Source organism: Triturus cristatus, chromosome 8 (assembly GCF_964204655.1).
Source record: "Triturus cristatus chromosome 8, aTriCri1.1, whole genome shotgun sequence".
Lineage (NCBI taxonomy): Eukaryota > Metazoa > Chordata > Amphibia > Caudata > Salamandridae > Triturus > Triturus cristatus.
This window is the reverse complement of record NC_140591.1, coordinates 220035820-220055202: the sequence shown is the minus strand read 5'-3', so window position 1 is coordinate 220055202 and position 19383 is coordinate 220035820.

Genomic DNA, 19383 nt, shown 5'->3' with positions numbered 1-19383 from the left:
AGGCAGCTTCTTCCAAACTGTCTTTCATCTTATCTATAGTTTTCTCAAAATTCCTATAAACACTCAACTCAAAAGACGGTGACACCAGTGTACAACTCCCTCTTCCTCTCATCAAATAAAAAGGAGAGACTCCTGTCACAGAGTGCGGCATGGTATGATATGACCAAAGCTTCTCATAAAGAAAATCAAAAACATTCTTCCTACTCTCCAAAGCACACTGAATACCATCTTTAATGAATCTGTTAGCCCTCTCCACTTGACCATTAGCTTTAGGACAATATAAAGGAGCTCTCTCGGCTCGGATGCCACATTTTTTAAAGAAAGAACCCATTCTGGATGAAATGAACTGAACACCATTGTCTGACATTAGTAACCTAGGAAAACCTTCAACAATAAAGATCTTTTCTAAAAATTTGATCACCTCATCAGTGTTAGGATTCTCAATGAAAGTGTGATAAATCCATTTAGAAAAATTATCAATCAAAACAATGAGAAATCTGTGTTGTCTGCCTAGAATATCATAAGGACCTGAAAAGTCAATGGATACCTTCTGCCAAGGTCCTTTTGGAATTTCTTGTAAACCAACAGGCTCACATGAAACTTTGCAATGTTTATCCGAACGCACACAAATAGCACAAGCATCAACACATTTCTCCACTGAAGTATCCATCCCAGGCCACCAGTAATGTTGTCTAAGAGATCTCTTAGTCCCAGAGACACCATTATGACCATGATGAGCTAACTCAATAAGCTTAGACCTGAGACCCGTAGGAGGAACAAACACACTATGTCTAACTAAAAATCCATTCTCAATACTGAGTTCACTAGAAATGTGTTCATAACTGTGTAATCCTGCTTCAAGGTTCCTGATGGGAGGCCATCCTTGGACAAGAAACTTTTTGACTTTGTTAAGTAAAATGTCTTCATTGTAAAATTTGATCCGGTCAGCTTCAGAAACCTTACCCTCACAACTGTTTAACACATCCACCAAGGCAACTACACATTCATGATTGTCAACATAGAAATCTTCATTGGTATCCTTAGCTGGCAATCTAGACAAACAATCTGCAGTGATGTTCTTTCCCCCGGAAATATGCTGAATTTTAAAATTAAATTCTTGCAACCTAGCGATGAGTCTAATGAGTCTGGAAGAAGCATTACCAGAACGTACACCATCCATCATGAACACTAAAGGTTTATGATCTGTGATTAACTTAAAAGATTTCCCCCATAAAAAGTTTTTAAACCTTTCCACAGCCCACACACAGGCAAGCGCCTCTCTTTCAATCGTACTATAATGTAGTTCAGAACCTCTCAAAGCTCTTGAAATAAAAAAAATGGTCCTTTCTTTCCCATCTACAAATTGGGTGAAAACAGCCCCTAAACCAATAGAACTGGCATCAACAGTTACAACAGATTCACCATTGGGATCAAATGTTTTCAAAGTTGGAGCACTAGAAATGAGTTCTTTAACCTTAACAAAAGCATTGTCATGCTCCTCAGACCATACAAAAGATACACCTTTTCTAAGCAATTGCCTCAAAGGTTCAACTACTAGAGCATAACCCTGTACGAATCTGGCATAATATTCTCCAAGTCCTAAGAAGGACCTCAGATAATCTTTGTCATATGGCTTAATAGCATTGTTGAGAGCACTGATCAAATCAACTTTAGGAGAAATACCCTCCCTTGAAATTTTGTGACCTAGATAATCAATTTCTTTCACAAAAAAACTTACACTTTTCTTTGTTGACAGTCATCCCTCTGTCTTCTAATTTGGTAAGAACTTTATCTAATATAGAGTCATGCTCCTCATGAGACTTAGCAAAAATTAGAATGTCATCCTGAAATGCTTGTACACCTACAAGATCTTGAAATAATACATCCACTAGCTTTTGAAAAACACTGGCAGCGGAAGCTAGCCCGAACTGCATACGCAAAAACCTATAGACTCCAAAAGGAGTTACAAAAGCTGTCAAATCTTTTGACTCCTCATCCAGAATTACCTGATGACATGCTGACTTGAGATCGATAATGGAGAAATATTTAGCATTATTGGCAGCCATGAGTAATTCCTGAATCCTTGGAAGAGGATGACTGTCAATAATTATGTTCTTATTGAGTGCCCTCAAGTCAATACATAGTCTCAAATCGCCATTTTTTTTAAGTGCAATCACAATAGCCGAAATCCATTCTGAACTATTGGTGGTTTCAATTATGCCCTCATAACATAGATTATCCAGATGCTCTTTGAGCTTTTGACGAACCCCTAAAGGTACCATGCGTACTTTGTGTTGTACAGGTATAGCACCTTTCTTAAATTTAATGTGATGCCTAAAACCTTGCACATGACCAACTTTATCAGCAAAGACTGCATTGTGTTTTGATAGAATATCAGTATTACAATCTTGTGTAGAAATTTGACTTATAGAAATGTCACGTAATCTAATAGGAGTATCAGTACCTGGACATAACATTATTCCTAATTTGCCTAGATCATACCATCCAACAATGTTCTTATCATTGACTGCAACATAGATTTTGGTAAAAATACAACGTCCCTGAAAATTTAGTTTTTCCTCAAAATAACCCAACATTTCAATATCGAAATTTCCAAATGCTTTAGGATTGATATCTGTGACACAGAGTTGTATACCTGTCAACTTTTATTCAAAAGTAGCATCAGAATGCACGATAATAGGAGAGCCAGAATCAGCCATTACTTCCAAAATGACATCACCGATATGGACTTCTCCTAAAGGTGCTTTGAAACCAACATTAATCATATTGACATCAAAGATAGGATCATACAAGGTAATAATCATGTTCTCTACCTCATTAATCACATCATTTACAGAATTCACAGTTATACTGTTGCTACTTGCAGTGGAACTACTCTTTACATTTTTGCAAACAGTTTGAAAATGACCAACCTTATTACATTTAGTACATCTTCTCTTGATGGCTGGACATTCTAAACTATTGGCAAGATGAAATTTGGATCCACATCTATAACAAGAGGGTTTACTAGATCTGGAGGCTATGTTAGACTTAAATACCTTTTTACCCACTTGAATGGCACACACCGGATTGTGATTGTTGACTGAACTCTCCTCAGAAGATAATACCTTAGATGATTGTATAGATCTTTCAATATCTTTGGCAATATCTATAATTTCATTTAGTGTAGGATTGCGACAAGCTAACAACCTTTCTTGTATTTTCTTAGATTCGCAATTAAACACAAACTGATCCCTTATGCAAATATCAACACCAGCCCCAAAATCACAATTGGCAGCAAGGACCCTAAGTGCCGCAACATATTGTTCTACCGCTTCGTCAGCAAATTGTTTCCTCTTATTAAAAGCATGACGTTCAATTAAAATATTGGGTTCTTCAATGAACTGTTTTTCCAATCTAGCAACAGCTTCTTTGAAAATGTCCCAAGAATCACCTGCTCCCGTTGGTGCTGCAATAGGAGGTACATTTTCAAAAATTTCAATAGCAGCCGAACCTAAATAAGTAAACAGGAGTGCATGTTTTCTTTCAGCAGGAAATTTTTTCCCATCAATAGCAACAATATAATTTTCAAATGTTTTGTACCATTTCTTCCAAGTTAAAATGGGATTTCCTGGTGCACTTAAAAATATTGATGGTTGATTGCAGATTTGGGAAGAAGCCATGGTAGTAAGGTGAAACCACGTAAATATGCAAAGTAAAATTTCAGTAAATAGGAAAGTGAAGCTTTGAAAACGAAAGTTAATAGATGAATGTGCACATCACTGAGAAAAGAAAACAAACTAATTCATAAAGAAAAACAATCCAAAGGATTAAGATGTGCTAAAATAAAATATTCACATCAGTATAGATGATACGTACTAGCAGTGAAGGGAGCGTATCACAGATAACGAGAAAATAAGATCATACTAGTGCTTTCCAATATAGATCGTGATAATAGTTTTCATTGAAATGTGCAGTTAAAATAGTAAAAGCCTTGAATATTATCAGCAAAACGATTGCAATAAAGTAACCTGGCATCCGGTTTTATCACTGCGTAGCATCCGTTCCTGACGAAATGAGATGATCACCCGGCATTGGAACTGCTTAAACCTTGATGCCGATTACTCAGACCAAATTAAAATGGCCGCCGTGAACAACGTAACGCAACGTACGTGCTTTCAGAAGGCAGTGGGTCTTGTTTCACAAGGAGCCGAGATATGACGGGGAACCTGGAAGCTCGAGCAAACACGAGTCCAACTGTCAACCGTCACCAGCGATAACTTTAAGGTAAAATGTACCTGTTCCAAATGTTTCATAAGGCCGAAGCACTTTGCTCAGATGAATTCAGTTACCTCCGAAAGTTTCAAGACGGAGTAGATTGCTTCCAGTATTTTTTTTTATGATGAAAAAAAAAAAAAATTGAGACGTGCAGAGGAAATCTCGGGTCCTTCCTTCACGGTGGGTGATCCCAGTCGTCGCCAATGTAAAGACGGGTCTCAGACGATTGTGAAATCCAGATGTTTATTGACAAATAAACATGTAAATAAACCCACCAGTGCGGATGACAGAGACCCTCCAGCACCGGTCAGCACAGAACACTCTCCTCCTCGCAGCATTCTCATCAGTAACTAAGTAACACAGAACGCACCTACATCAGAGTAGTGTCATATGAAGATTCCAACAAGAATAGTACTAATGAAAAGGATAATACACAACAGCCAGGAGAAGTACTAATTCTTAAGTTTAATGGAAGATAACTCCACGGAGCGTCCTCCCAGGTAAATGAACGAACGGCAACTGATAAATTCTATTCGAATCATAACCCGGTGGACGCTCCATGCATGAGCCACACATTTGAAAGAATACAAGTAACATTCTACATAGCATTCATATATTTCATAAGCATCGCGCGCTAACCGTGCGATGACTAACATGTCAACTATTACACCACCTTCCCCTTACATAAAATAAAGTACAGTGCACATAAAACTATACAGAAGAACTTGTACTAAAAAAAAACTTAATATCTGATAAATCCATCAAATTTCTTTGGGGTTCTAATAATCCGACCTCTCTAAGAACTGGTACTAGGATTACAGGATGACGAGTTAACAATAGACTGGGCGTTGACACAGGAAACTGGGTTAACATTGGACATAAGAGTAGATGACATCATTTCAACAGGTTTACTTTCTGAATCTAACCATTGTTCCCAATCCAGGTCATCCTCAACATTTCTGCGATTATCGTGCATAATTTCTACTTGATGCGGAGACACTTTCACAAGATGTCTTTTGTTCCACCAACCTTTTCTTTCCAATAAAGCAGCTCCCTTACTAACCTTAAGTACCTGTTCAGGAATAAAAAAATTCGAATCACCCTTTTTAACCATGTTTGGTTTTTTTAATTAAAACCCGGTCTCCAACCAGAACATCCTTATTCTGAAAACTACATTTTTTAATCAAATTCTGCTTTCATCTTGATTTGTTTCGCATTCACTGTCTCAGGAATTTCATTAAGATTGACTTTATTTTCACCAGATATATCCTGTAGCCAGGAAGGAAAAAGAACAGTGTGTGCCTCTCTACCCCTTAATAAAGTGAAAGGTGATACCCCAGTAGTACAACGTGGGGAGGTGTTATAGTTCCAAATTTTTTGTTTGACAAAATACTCAACTTTCATACCAGAAGCAAGTGCCGTTTGTACACCTTCTTTTAACACCTTATTCCCTCTTTCCACGAGATGTGGGGGAATATAAAGCGACCTTCAGGTGTTTAATGTCAGAGTCTTTTAAAAATGTACACCTCTTCTCCGACACAAAGTGAGTACCATTATCTGTGACGATCGCTTTAGGGAATCCTTCTAAAGAAAAAATCTCACTTAAAAACAAAATAGTTGATTCAGTGTCAGGAGATTTCACGAAACTATGGTACATCCATTTTGAAAAATAGCCTACAGCTAATATAGCGTATCTCCTATTCTGGTCAAGTACTGAATAGGGACCTGAAAAATCGAGACTAATTTTTTCCCATGGTGCATATGGAAATTCGGTAGGATGTAATGGGGTTTTAATGGTACGCCAATGTTTATCTGACAAAAGACACACGGAGCAGTTATCAATTGATCTTTTAACTTGCGAATCTAACGATGGCCACCAGTAGTATTGTTTAATTTTCATTATGGTTTTAGTCACACCTAAATGTCCCAGGTATGCTTCATTAACAATTGTAGGTCATTAAGAAGTGGGGGGAACAAACTTGTCTCCGCGTCGGACAATTTTGTTCTCCACTGAAAGTTCATCAGAAACCTGAGCAAACACATGCAACTCCCCTACCAAAAACCTGGCGTTAGGCCAGTAATGAATGGTATACTCCATTACTTTTTGCAAAATCACATCCCATTCGCATGCTGACTTCCAATCGGTCTCAGACAAAACCGAATTCACCTTGTTAAAAATATAAACCAGAGGTTTATGATCTGTCACCAGCTCAAATTTGCGTCCCCAAATATACATCTTAAATTTATGCACGGCCCACACGCATGCCAGAGCTTCCCTCTCAAAAGTGCTGTACTGTCATTCAAATGACTTTAGGGACCTAGAGGCGAACACCACGGTTTGTTCCTGACCCTCAACTCTCTGGCTAAGGATTGCACCGAGTCCATAAATACTGGCATCGACAGTTATACAAGAGGGTGTTGCAGGGATTCTGCTTATGCACAGAACTATGCACAGGAAACCAGGACCTCAGTGAATTGTGGTGTACCAAAAACTCACCTCAGAACCCAGAACCCCTTATTTGACCAGCATCAGTGTCCCATTCGTCATCCGTGTTTTATCTCGGCGGTCCCAATGTATAGACAACCCAGAACAAGCGACTTAGGGGATTCTCAGGAATGGTGGGAATCAGAAATACCTGTTCGTAATTATTCTCATATCAGTCCACAACAGAATAAACAGAGACACAGTAAAGTTTAAAGAGTTTATTTTATAAACCTCGTGTCCTAAGATGCAGTACTTTGGCTAACATGAGCAGACAAATGATTAAGATCAAAACCATCAGCATAGTTGCAATACCATAGAAAATTGAAGGAGTAATCATAATAAAATGACAGTGGATGACAGCCACCCTCCTTTCGCTAGTAAACTAATATTATTATTATTAGACTAATAAAAGGTCTCTAGGCTTGAATGGGGAACCCCATACCGTAAAGATCAGCTTAGTGGAATCACATCACAGGATCAGCTAGACTCTGCTCCTGGGAAAGCTCTTCTTTCGAATGTGTCTAAAGCATGCAGCACTACAATATTAAAAGCACTCGACTTTCAGGTGTTTGCAGCTGCGTGCGTGTTATGGCTAAATAGTGGGCCGATCAACCTGAACCCAACAACATGCACCGTCTAGCGACCCAGACTGTTTCTTTACACAATGTTCAGACCAAGGTCCCTGCTCACTGTTAGGGATGTGAACAACAGACAGTTCTCATGTGAAGCAAAGGCGAGCAAGCATTTCTCAATTAATAACATGTAACTACAGTGTCGTGTGCAAAAGCAGAAAAAGTGCCAAGATGGCTTTCTAACATCTAACGCGGTTGTGCTAACTTAGCATTGTACGTATATAAATAGCAGTCTTCACTACACCCCCCCTTGATCAGACCACTAACCAGTAGGGGCGCAGTTTCAAGAACGCAGAGTTCAAGTTTGATATAACGGAACCAAGGGCATAAATTGTGAGTCCATATAAGGTAAGTGAAAGTTCGAAGAAAAAAAGGAGAGAAAAAACCATTTAAAGGGGAAAAAATTATCATCGATGGATTGTCAACGAGAAGGGGAGAAAAAAAAAAAAAAAGGCATCCCACAGAAATTACGGATGACTTCCAAGTTAATCCATCAAGGTATAAGCACAATAAGTTGCAACAGATTCCAAGAGGAAATCATTGGAACGTTCTGCAAAATTATCTGCCATCCAATTCAGCAAGGGGAAGGAGCACACATGTTCCTCGACAACCGGAGCCTCTAGTACCATCAGAGGACAACTGGCGTGTTCTTCAAGATAACTTCTCACCAAGAATTCAGCTGCAGCCGTTCCGATGTCCCAATTCCCTAGGACTCCATGTGCTGCTCCACAGGCCATAATCCTGACACCAGAACAGTCCAACTCATGAGCCACTAAGGGGCTCATTAGCCGATCATAATCTGGGGCAGGAGACATCGAGTTCGACAAGCACAAATCCAGAGCCCATTGGAACGGACACTCTAGGCAATGAAAGACAGGCTGCACACAAGTAAAGTATGGAAACTGGAAGGACAATCCATAGGCTATGCTTAGAGTTGCCAGTGGTAAAGTTCCATAGTATTCAAGCATCCAGTTACGAAGATGGAGCAGTCGGGACATGCTGTCGTGTGACGCAAGTTGTGCATCCATAGCGTAGTATGCAGACCAACAAAAGTACCCCAGCTACGAGGGCGAGAATCAAAGGGAGACCTCCGAAGACGCTGGAAAAAATAGAATGAAAAAAATTCCGGGATCACACCAAATATAGTTTGAAAGGAGGTCACGAGGCCGGAGCCCACAATTTTGAAAAAATGTGCCAGGCCACTTGTTGACGAAGCATTAAAGATAGTCTGAATCAGGGCCCCAAAATGAAGTGGGAGATCAGTATTCAAAAGCGCTTGCACCTCTGTGCACGTGTTTGCTACGTGAAGGACAAATGTTTTCCGGGATGAAGTCAACGCGACTTCTTTTTGAGACAATAGAGCCCTTATTCTGCTCATCTTGTTGAACTCTGCTTTCAAGGTTGGAATGGAAGGCCAGATAGATACATCGAGCCGTCCATGCGGGGGTGGGAAAAGGACGTTATTACAGCAGACTACTCTCTGTGATACAGTCACTATTTAGGGAATTCCCACTAACATTCCACAGCAAGCTTCATTATTTAATAGCAAATAACTACCGTTAGCAAGCAGCGTAAAAGACGGTGTTATAACTGGCACCGGGATCCCATTCAGGACGCAAGCTAAATTAGGAGCGTGCACATTACATGCACCATGCAATTGAATGTGCCTACACACTATAGAATGATCTGGAGTGGAAGTGCACTCTTTACCTTTTAAGTAAACCTCTTTTCCATCCCTCACGCATCTGTACGTGAATGGGAGTGACCAAACTTCGTGCAGGAAGGCAGTACCCAGTTTTTCATATCTGCCAAGGGCATAATGTTTCATGCACAAACTGAATTTAAACAGGGGGAATGGTAATGTGATCAACCCGTGGATAAGCCACACAGCGGAGTTTAATTTGGCAACAGAGAAAGGTAAAGGTTCTAACTTTTCAATGTGCAGCAATGAGTTGCATCTTTCATGGACATGAACTGTTTTTTCGCAGTTAAATTAAAAGGGAGGAACAAAGATGAAGTATTCATGTAATCCCAAGGGACTTTCCCAGCCTTTAACATTTGAAACGTCCATGCAAACTGCATAATGGAACGCAATTGATTTTGACCATGATACAAAACAGACAAATCATCCTGCACAATGTCTACCACAGATGAAACAATATTATCTAAGGTATAAATTCTGGAAGACAGGGTGTTAATGCTATTATCTATTACAGCCAATACTTTCTCCATATTGGCCTGATCAATAGCTCGTAATCTGGATGCAGCTTCAATCTGTGATAGCTTCCAAACTTCGTTGTAAACAGCATATACCCATCTTTTGGACCTGCCAACCGCAGGACCCTTAACAAAATCATTCAAATCTATTTTGTCATTCAATTGTGATAAATGAAGTTTAACAGATGCGAAGGTGGAATGTTGTAGCCAAGACTGGCATAACTTCCCTACTGAGTAGGTAGTTACCGTGTGAGAAGATTCAAAACAGGGGTCTACACGAATTTGTGTATACCCCGGTGCCAAATCCAGAAACTGATGTTGACAGGAATCTGAGCTCGTTTGCCATATTAACCACCCTTCCGGATTCAATTCAGAAATATTGAAGGATGTGTTGGAAACGTATGACTACAACGTAGCAAGGGACAGATCCGTATGATTATCCCAATTAGGATAAGCACCCAGACCCAGAGTGGAGGGAGAATTACATTTTTTAGAAGTAGCCAATCCAAAACAGGTGGTCTGAAAAATTGACGAATTCAAAAATAACATGTGGTTCGGGATGAGGCAGGCACGATGCAAAGCTTCTGTTCCCTGTACCTGCCACGGTTTAGAACCCCAAACCGATTTAAGATCGATAGTAGCTTTCCACAGATCATAGCCTCCGATTGCCAACTCGTCCATAAAGGACTTGGAATACAACAATTTGGTGTGTGTCAGTCTAACTTTAGAAGCAGACTCAGCCGCAACCTTAAAATAAAAGGAGGCCGGATTCGACACACTGAAATCAGAAAAATATGCGAATTTGTCCACTAACGTGGTGGAGCTGCCCAGCCTAGGGGCTGGACAGTGTTCCCATTGCGTATAATTTACAAAATTTCGAAACGTATTTGCTTTGCGCAGGAAATGCGTGCCATAATGTTGATAGCAGAATTACTCATCATAATTAGCAGTATCTAAATACAAATCCTCAGCATCAAATGCAGCATATTTCAAATCAGAAAACAGTGCTTCTATTGCTTGTACATCCCAATCATCAGAGTGGATGTTTTGCTTAACTACATCACCCATAGAAACACAAAATACATTTGGCACATTGATTACTTCAGTGGGACCATGAATTTGAAATTTAACAGCATCCCAAGCGATCCCATCCAGTACAGGCTAGGCAGTAATGTTCACAAAAGTCTGGTCCCTTTTCATGATATGTGATGAGGAGTGGGGGACCAAAGTTCCATCAATGAGTCTAATTGTAGATCTTTCTTTCAGGTAGTGTCCATTTATAAGTCTAAAAAACACTACCACAAAGCCAATGGACATAAACAAAAAAATACATACGAGCACCAGCCAAATGTAAGTCCAAGGGGGAACCAAAAAATGTCTTTTGAACCAGGCAACAAAAATCGAAACTTTTGATGGGGCAATGGAAGTCATTGAATTAGTGTCAAAGGAGTAACGCGACTGGGTAACTGTGGTGGATTGTAACACAGGCAATGGGACATCCGCAGGATAAGCATACTCAATATCTTCAGGTAGACCACCAGGTGTCGGTGGCAATAAAGGACCAGTAACTGTATGCATCTCGACGGCAACATCAGGCAAGGTGGTAGAAGCTGGGGCCACAACAGAATTTCTCAGCATCGCAGGGCAAGAAACCGCTGGAGTCATACTAAGAAGAATCGGCCACTCACTGTAGCTTGACATTGTCAATAGAGATGTACCTGTTATCCTTGCGACCAGGAAGTGGAGGTAAAATGACTGTACGTGTACCCTGTATTCCAAGCACCGGAACTGGTGCACGATAAGAGGGGCCAAACTCCTTCTTGTTCTCCACCTTCTCACGGACCAGATCACCAACTCGAGGTAGCCAGCCGACTACCGGAATCTGAAGCGCAGCATCAGATGTGGAGGGCACGTGTTCCTTCGCTAGACTGTCTCTGGCTTCTTGTAGATTCTGCAATACAGCACAGTGATCATCTACGTCAAAGGGTGCGGCTGACGCCGCCATGTCTAGACCATCAAGGTCCGGGACAAACATTTGTATGCCAAAGAGCATCATGTTTGGGGTCCGACCACACAGAGACCTTCTAGGGAGATTATTAAGTGCACGTTGTATGTCATACAAGTGGGCTAGCCAGTTCCGGCCAGTACCTAAAACCCTAGCTGTCAAAGATTGCTTTAAGTCACGGTTCATTCACTCCACCACACTATTACCCTCAGGTCGGTATGGAGACGAAAATTTGACTTGGACCCCCAAATTTTTCATGGCTTCTTGGAACGCCTTAGAGGCGAACGCAGGGCCCTGATCAGAATCAAAGGTACCACATGCAAAACTTCCAATGAAGACACGAAAATCCTTGATGACAGTACGGGCATCAGCACTCCTTTGTGGCCACACCCACAGAAAACGTGTGCACGAATCCACTGCAACCAAGATGTATTTGTACGCAGTATCAGAGGTGAATGGACCGCAATGATCTAAATAAACACAACCCAGTGGTTTATTAGATATGTACATCTGAGTTTGTGGTGGGCGCGCCGCAGTTGAAGGTTTTATCTGCTGGCAAATGTCACAATTAAGAACATAAGCGCGAGCTTGTTTATATAAACCGCACCACCAGTAACGTTGTTGTAACAGAGATACAGTAGCTGCAACGCCGGCATGAGCAGACGCCATGCCCTCGTGAGCCACTAATATCAAAGATGGTCTGCAGTCCGCATTGGAAATCAATCTGTCACCAACGTCATTAATCCTCACTAACGGGATGTTATCAGGACTTAAGCGATAATGGTAACGAGAAGGGAAACCTCTCGGATATTTTGTTCCCTTCTCCGTAGCAGCAATAGCTGCCAAGATGTCATCATCGATCTTACTTTGTGATCTTGTAACTGCTGCTACTAAGTTTGTCGCCACTGCTGTTTTTGCTGCCTCGTCAGCTAGGCTGTTGCCGACAGCATGGACACCAACTCATTGGTGACCAAGAGTGTGAATAACATTCACGAGAGGCAGATGTTCTTTAAGTTCTGCCACTCGAACCCAAAGTGTTTTATGCTTAATTGTGCTACCTTTGGAATCACGGTAGTCATTTTGAGACCAAAAATGTAGATTGTCGTTGTAATATTGAACACAAGAGAACGAGTCACTCACTATAAGGGTAGTGACTCGAGGATCAGCAAACTCCAGTGCAAGCACCAGAGCACGAAGCTCCACCAACTGTGCGGTACAATCACCCAATGACTGTGTATGCACGACATCAGATTGGAATTCACCATTCATAAAAGTACCGACCACAATTGCGCAGGCCGCTGAATAGGCATGCTTCGATCCAGTCGCCAGTTGCGCAGAACCGTCAGTGTAAATGACACAATGGTAATCCTCGAGCGGGCGCAAAGACAGAGGAGCTGGATGAACGAATTCATACTGTAAGAACTCCTGAGTCTGTAGAGCCGCGTCAAAGATATATGTGACGTCGGGCGATGTCAAGGAAGTGGCCCATTGTATCCATCGTGGATGCAATGCCTTAGAATTTGGACACTTGCTTTCATCACCGCCTCAAGGGCAGGATATGGTGTTACCACCAACATGTGTTTACCTTGCGATAGCGCTCGTTCTTTCAGAATCGCCATCTGCACTGCCGTCAGAACTTTCTCGACAGCGGAAAATCGCAATTCAGCCAAAGTGTACAGGTGTGATTTGTAGGCAATGGGGAAGGTATTGCCCTCATTGAACGTTAAATATGTGAAACTCACTGCGCCCGGCACAATTCTTATGACCAGGTTAGTCTGGTTATCACACGTCAGTAAGTATTTTGAAGCAAGAAGGTCAGCTTGCACAGATTGCAATATAGCTGAATGCTCCGGCAGCCAGCATGATTTGGAAAAAGTAGGTTGTACCAAGGCATAAAGCGACTTGATACGCTGGGCATAATCAGGAATGTACGTTCGACCGAAATTCAGAAAGCCCAGCAGAGATTGTAATTTCTTCAGTGTCGTAGGAGCACATAGGCATGCGTATTTCTCTAGGAAGTGCGGAGCCAATCCTCGACCTTCATTGTTGAGTTCGTATCCCAAAAACAACACTGTATATTCCGCAATGTGAGACTTCGCAAAGTTGAATTGGTATCCGAAGTCTGCAAACAAAACAATAATGCGATCAACGCGACACAGATGCGGCCACAACTCACCATCTGTGAGATAAATATCATCCACATACGAGTACGCATCAGGGTCTATGCTCTCTAACAGAGAGACTACACGAGCGGCAAAGACACCAGGGCTGTTCTTATAGCCCATCGGTAAAATTTGAAATGTTTTTGTTTGCCGCCCGAGCTGAACGCTGTCCATTCACTACTAAGAGAGGACAGGTTATGGCTGTAAAAATTGTTGGAAAGGTCAAGTGTGGTTTTAAGCCGTTTTCTCACGAGACTATCGACAAGAGCCGAACTGTGGGTATTCTGTACTGCGCATGTCCGGCAATGAGAGTTTAAATGCCGGTAATCCAAAACCAGGCGGTACGACCCATCACGCTTCGTCACAGTGAATAAAGGATTATTCATTGGTGACACACATGTTTCAATTACACCTTGATATTCCAATTGTTCAAGGATAGCCGCAACGTGAGGTCTTGCTTCGCGACGCATGGGATATTGGGGTTGTGGCTGGGGCGTGGACCGCAACGGAATCTCATGGCTGGGAGACAATTTATCCTAGCCTACCTGATTACGATACAAAGCAGGCGCAAGCACCAGTGCCCACTCCTTGGCGAACTTCTTAGCTTGGTCCTTAGGCACTGTGTGCGCAAAGGACGGGAGTATCATCTCCTCCCCTCTAGGAGCATCTAAAATGAAAGCCGGGGGCCAGTCTGCCTCTGCCAATAGAATATCATACGAAGAGGTCAGATTATCCCAAAAAATCCCTTGAATCGTGCGTTGTATGTCACCTTCAATTAAAAGGACTATATTATACAGTCTGTCAAGGGGAGCCACTCTAGTGTCAGCAGTTTCTACAGTTATGAACGTATCAGTTGCTGACGCCACCAGATATGGACGCAGTGCTTGTCGCACTACTGTAACTTCCGCCGCGCTGTCGAGCAGCGTTAGTGCCCATGTCAGGTTCTGAAGCTGCGTCTGCACTATCTGTGGCATACCTCGCTGTTAGCGCAGCAACTTTCTTCTTCTGAAACGGGGGTCGTTGACGTGCAGACTCGTCCTGCTTGCCTTTGCCATCAGTCTGACAGGGTTGCTCACGACTTTGGGCACCCCGTCCTTTCCCACAGTCTCCGACACCGGATTGTGAAGCCGATGTTTCCTGTGAAGAACGAGGAGAGCATTGTTCATAAACCTGAAACCTATCAGGTGACTTAATACTAGATCGATCGCGCGGATCAGATGTGCGTTCACTAGACAACTGTACGGGTGAGGCAGGACGAGATGCCTGTTTCTGTTGCTGCTTCCCCTGTTTCTTTGCTCGCCAATTTTGTTTAGGAAAGTTAGGGCGTTCGTCTTTAGTAGACGAGCTCACCTTAGTTTGCTGTACTATATCAGGAATTTTCACAGTAGGTTTAACGCCCAAGGCACTGCGGCCTATGGTCCTATAGGCTTCCGCAATTATTTTAGCGAACTCCTTAGGCCTGTCGAGTTCGTCCACGCGGTCCAGCTTATTAGCTACTTGGAACTGCATGGCATCGCCTTTGAGGTTGCCCATTACCATGGAAGCAACCACATCGAACACTCCGACAAGCCTCATTCCCAATTCAACAGCAGCCTCTGCCCCGTGATTCTCTTGAACACGTTTAATGACGGAGGGTAGTACAGACATCGACGAAGTGCCGAAGCACTTCGAGTAGGTCGCGGCAAAGACCTTGCCCCAGTTTGCGCAATCGGCCATATCTGGGACCAAGTCTTTCGGCAAACTAATGGTGAGAATCCTGTGTTTCTCCACAGGAGAGGTATGCGGAAAAACCGCCTCCAGTTGGTCAAATTTCTCAACAAGCCAATAAGGTAAATCATCCTTATTTTGGGGGCGCTTGCCCATCACCGAATTAGCCATAACAGGACTAATAACCACCGCGTGGTGGTCTGTTGGTTGTCCCGAAACAGCAGGTGCCCCCACCTGCACGTTGCGTGACACGTACTGCACTAAAGCCCTATGAACTGAAATCAGGGCTGTGTGTAGTACCCGCAACTCAGCCACCGCCACCGTGAGATAGCAGGGATGAGGCGTAAATCCGGCCAGCACCGGCCATGTGGCCCCTGCAATAGACAACGGGCCCATTCTAGCCGGTGCAACCGCATGGGGAAGGGTGCCATTAAACCAAATGGTATGCTGCCAGGCAGAAATAGGAATTTCTTGTGTCCTATACGGCGTATAGATCGCAGGTAGCTGCGTGGGAGTATAGGAATGAAACGTATCATCGTCTGCATTCACCGCCTGAAAAGTCACCCAAGAGTAAAACAACTCATATGGGTAAGACGCATCAGCGCTCACCACAAAAATAACAGCCATCCCATCATCCGGCACCCCATACGTCGTCAAATGACGGTGCAGAGGTGCACGACTATGCGCGGCTATATCAACTGCCATAAGGACACACTAAAGAGTATCAACGATATCAACAGTAGCACTGGGGTTCAGTAAAAATAACCTTTTTAATGATCAAGCTTGAAAGAACCTATTAGTTGAAACACAGGTAGGTTAAACCAGTCACTCCCGTTAACCGGAAACAAGAGTGAGGGTGTTGTGGACTAACATAAGCGCTACTAAGGCGTTTCAAATCAATCGACCAAACGTTAGGTGCGCCATGTTGCAGGGATTCTGCTTATGCACAGAACTATGCACAGGAAACCAGGACATCAGTGAATTGTGGTGTACCAAAAACTCACCTCAGAACCCAGAACCCCTTATCCGACCAGCATCAGTGTCCCATTCGTTATCCGAGTTTTATCTCGGCGCTCCCAATGTATAGACAACCCAGAACAAGCAACTTAGGGGATTCTCAGGAATGGTGGGAATCAGAAATACCTGTTCGTAATTATTCTCATATCAGTCCACAACAGAATAAACAGAGACACAGTAAAGTTTAAAGAGTTTATTTTATAAACCTCGTGTCCTAAGATGCAGTACGTTGGCTAACATAAGCAGACAAATGATTAAGATCAAAACCATCAGCATAGTTACAATACCATAGACAATGAAAGGAGTAATCATAATAAAATGACAGTGGATGACAGCCACCCTCCTTTCGCTAGTAAACTAATATTATTATTATTAGACTAATAAAAGGTCTCTAGGCTTGAATGGGGAACCCCATACTGTAAAGATCAGCTTAGTGGAATCACATCACAGGATCAGCTAGACTCTGCTCCTGGGAAAGCTCTTCTTCCGAATGTGTCTAAAGCATGCAGCACTACAATATTAAAAGCACTCGACTTTCAGGTATTTGCAGCTGCGTGCGTGTTAGGGCTAAATAGTGGGCCGATCAACCTGAACCCAACAACATGCACCGTCTAGCGACCCAGACTGTTTCTTTACACAATGTTCAGACCAAGGTCGCTGCTCACTGTTAGGGATGTGAACAACAGACAGTTCTCATGTGAATCAAAGGCGAGCAAGCATTTCTCAATTAATAACATGTAACTACAGTGTTGTGTGCAAAAGCAGCAAAAGTGGCAAGATGGCTTTCTAACATCTAACGCGGTTGTGCTAACTTAGCATTGTACGTATATAAATAGCAGTCTTCACTACAAGGGACAGTCATCTCTAAAAGTGTGCAAGGCTTGGGCAGAAACCACCATCTTTTTAACATCCTCAAAAACTTTTTCCAACTCAACAGTCCACTTGAAACTTTGTCCCTTCCTTAGCAACAAGCGTAAAGGTTCGACTGCTTGTGCATAGCAAGGTACAAACCTCGCGTATTATTCAGCTAGTCCTAGGATCGACCGTAACGCATCTTTATCAGTAGGGGGCTTAGCATATTCAATAGCTCTAATAACGGAAAACTTAGGTTTAATTCCATGCTTTGATATAGTGTGTCCTAAATAATCCAATTCTTGTACGGCAAACTTACATTTGTCAGTACGTATAGTCATATTTTTAGACCTCAAAATAGAAAGTACTTTTGAGGTCTCGCCTTGCTATCGCGTAAGCGATCGCAAAGCGAGACTATTGTAAAAGGGCTTTTCAAAGTGCTCCCAAAAGCGGATTGCTTGGCTAGCACGCGCACAATCACGCGCATCGTGCCGCCATGCACTCCGCTTTTGGGAGCACTTCAAAGGGTCCGCTCCCCCGCCTGGAATGCGCTCCCCCGCCCCCGCCAACGGCGCGCGCCACGCTCCGCCGGGCTGGTCTTGTTGATTTTGCATTTGGGGTTCGGCCACGGGTGAGGGGGCTTCGTATCCATCGGGACTACATGACGTAGAAACTTTGGAGTGTCTAAGTTTACAGTGACACTAAGTAATAGGTCATTTTACATTTTATGTCTTTGGTTTCGAACTTCCCAGTTCCTTCTCCGCCGCCTATCTTCCAATCACCTCTCTTTTATTATACCTACCTTCCCCCTCACTCCTGTATTTCATGCTTCCCGCCCCCTCCTGGCTTCCTGCCCGCCCCTACAACATTGCACCACCCACTTGCCTCACGCGCGTGCCTCCTTCTCTTCTACACAGCTTCAGCTCCACCTTGCCCTTCCTGCTGGAGTCCCCTCGGCTCCACCTCCTTTTCCTGCCTCCTTTCCTCTGCCCCTCCCACTTTTCCACCATGGCCCCGCCCCCTTTCCCTCCCCATCTCCCTTGGCTCCGGGACAGGGACCGGCGACACTTTGCCAGTCACATGCAAGTCAACACCGGTGAGTGGCAGGCAGGGGCCCGGGCTCCTCGGAACACCAGACCCCGGCAGGATGCAGTGCATCCCGCGGACAGGTTCCGTGACAGCCCACCGTACAGGCAGCCCGAGGGGACGGAGGCTCTCAACCCCTCCCTCGCCTCTGAGGTGGCAACTCCTGTTGACGCAACTCGACCGTGCGCAGTTTTACAAGCCCGTTTTCATTTGCATTCTTCATTTAAAGCAGTAAAAGTTGTAATTCAAGTAGAGTTGCTCGGCTGCCAATTGACCGCAGGTCATCCCGAGTCACGCTTTCAGCCAAATCTGGATTTTGTTTTTATCCCACAGCACTTGGCATGCAGCGACTTGTAGTTTGGCCTGTAGTAGCTTCAATTTCCGAGTTCCGTTGGCCAAAGAGTCGAGACTGGCTGTGGGTGTCACGCATACCAATGGGTGACAGCAGCTATGCACACTTATCACCTGGCGTCACACAACTTCAGCACTGTAATTAAAGCACCCTTAAGTGGTGGTGGCACGTGTCGAAACTATTTTTCACCAAATCTCTTCAAAACGAAGACACACTTTAACCACAAGCATTTGCCATGCAATAGGTCTCACATTTACGCGAGTTTAAGCTAATGGCATTGTAAATGACAAAGCCTTTTATTTATGTTTTAAAAACCCGAACAAAAATAAAAGGCATTATCATTTACAATGCTAATAGCTCAAACTCGCGTAATTGCGAGACCTATTGCATTGCAAATGCTTGTTTCAATATGTTGTTATGTTCATCCAAGGATTTCGCAAAAATTAAAATATCGTCCAAATATGCTTGGACCCCACTAATATCATGGAACAGTGTATCCATAAGCTTCTGGAACACACTACCAGCGGATGCAAGGCCAAACGGGAGACGTAAAAATTTGTATGCTCCGAAAGGGGTCACAAATGTAGTTA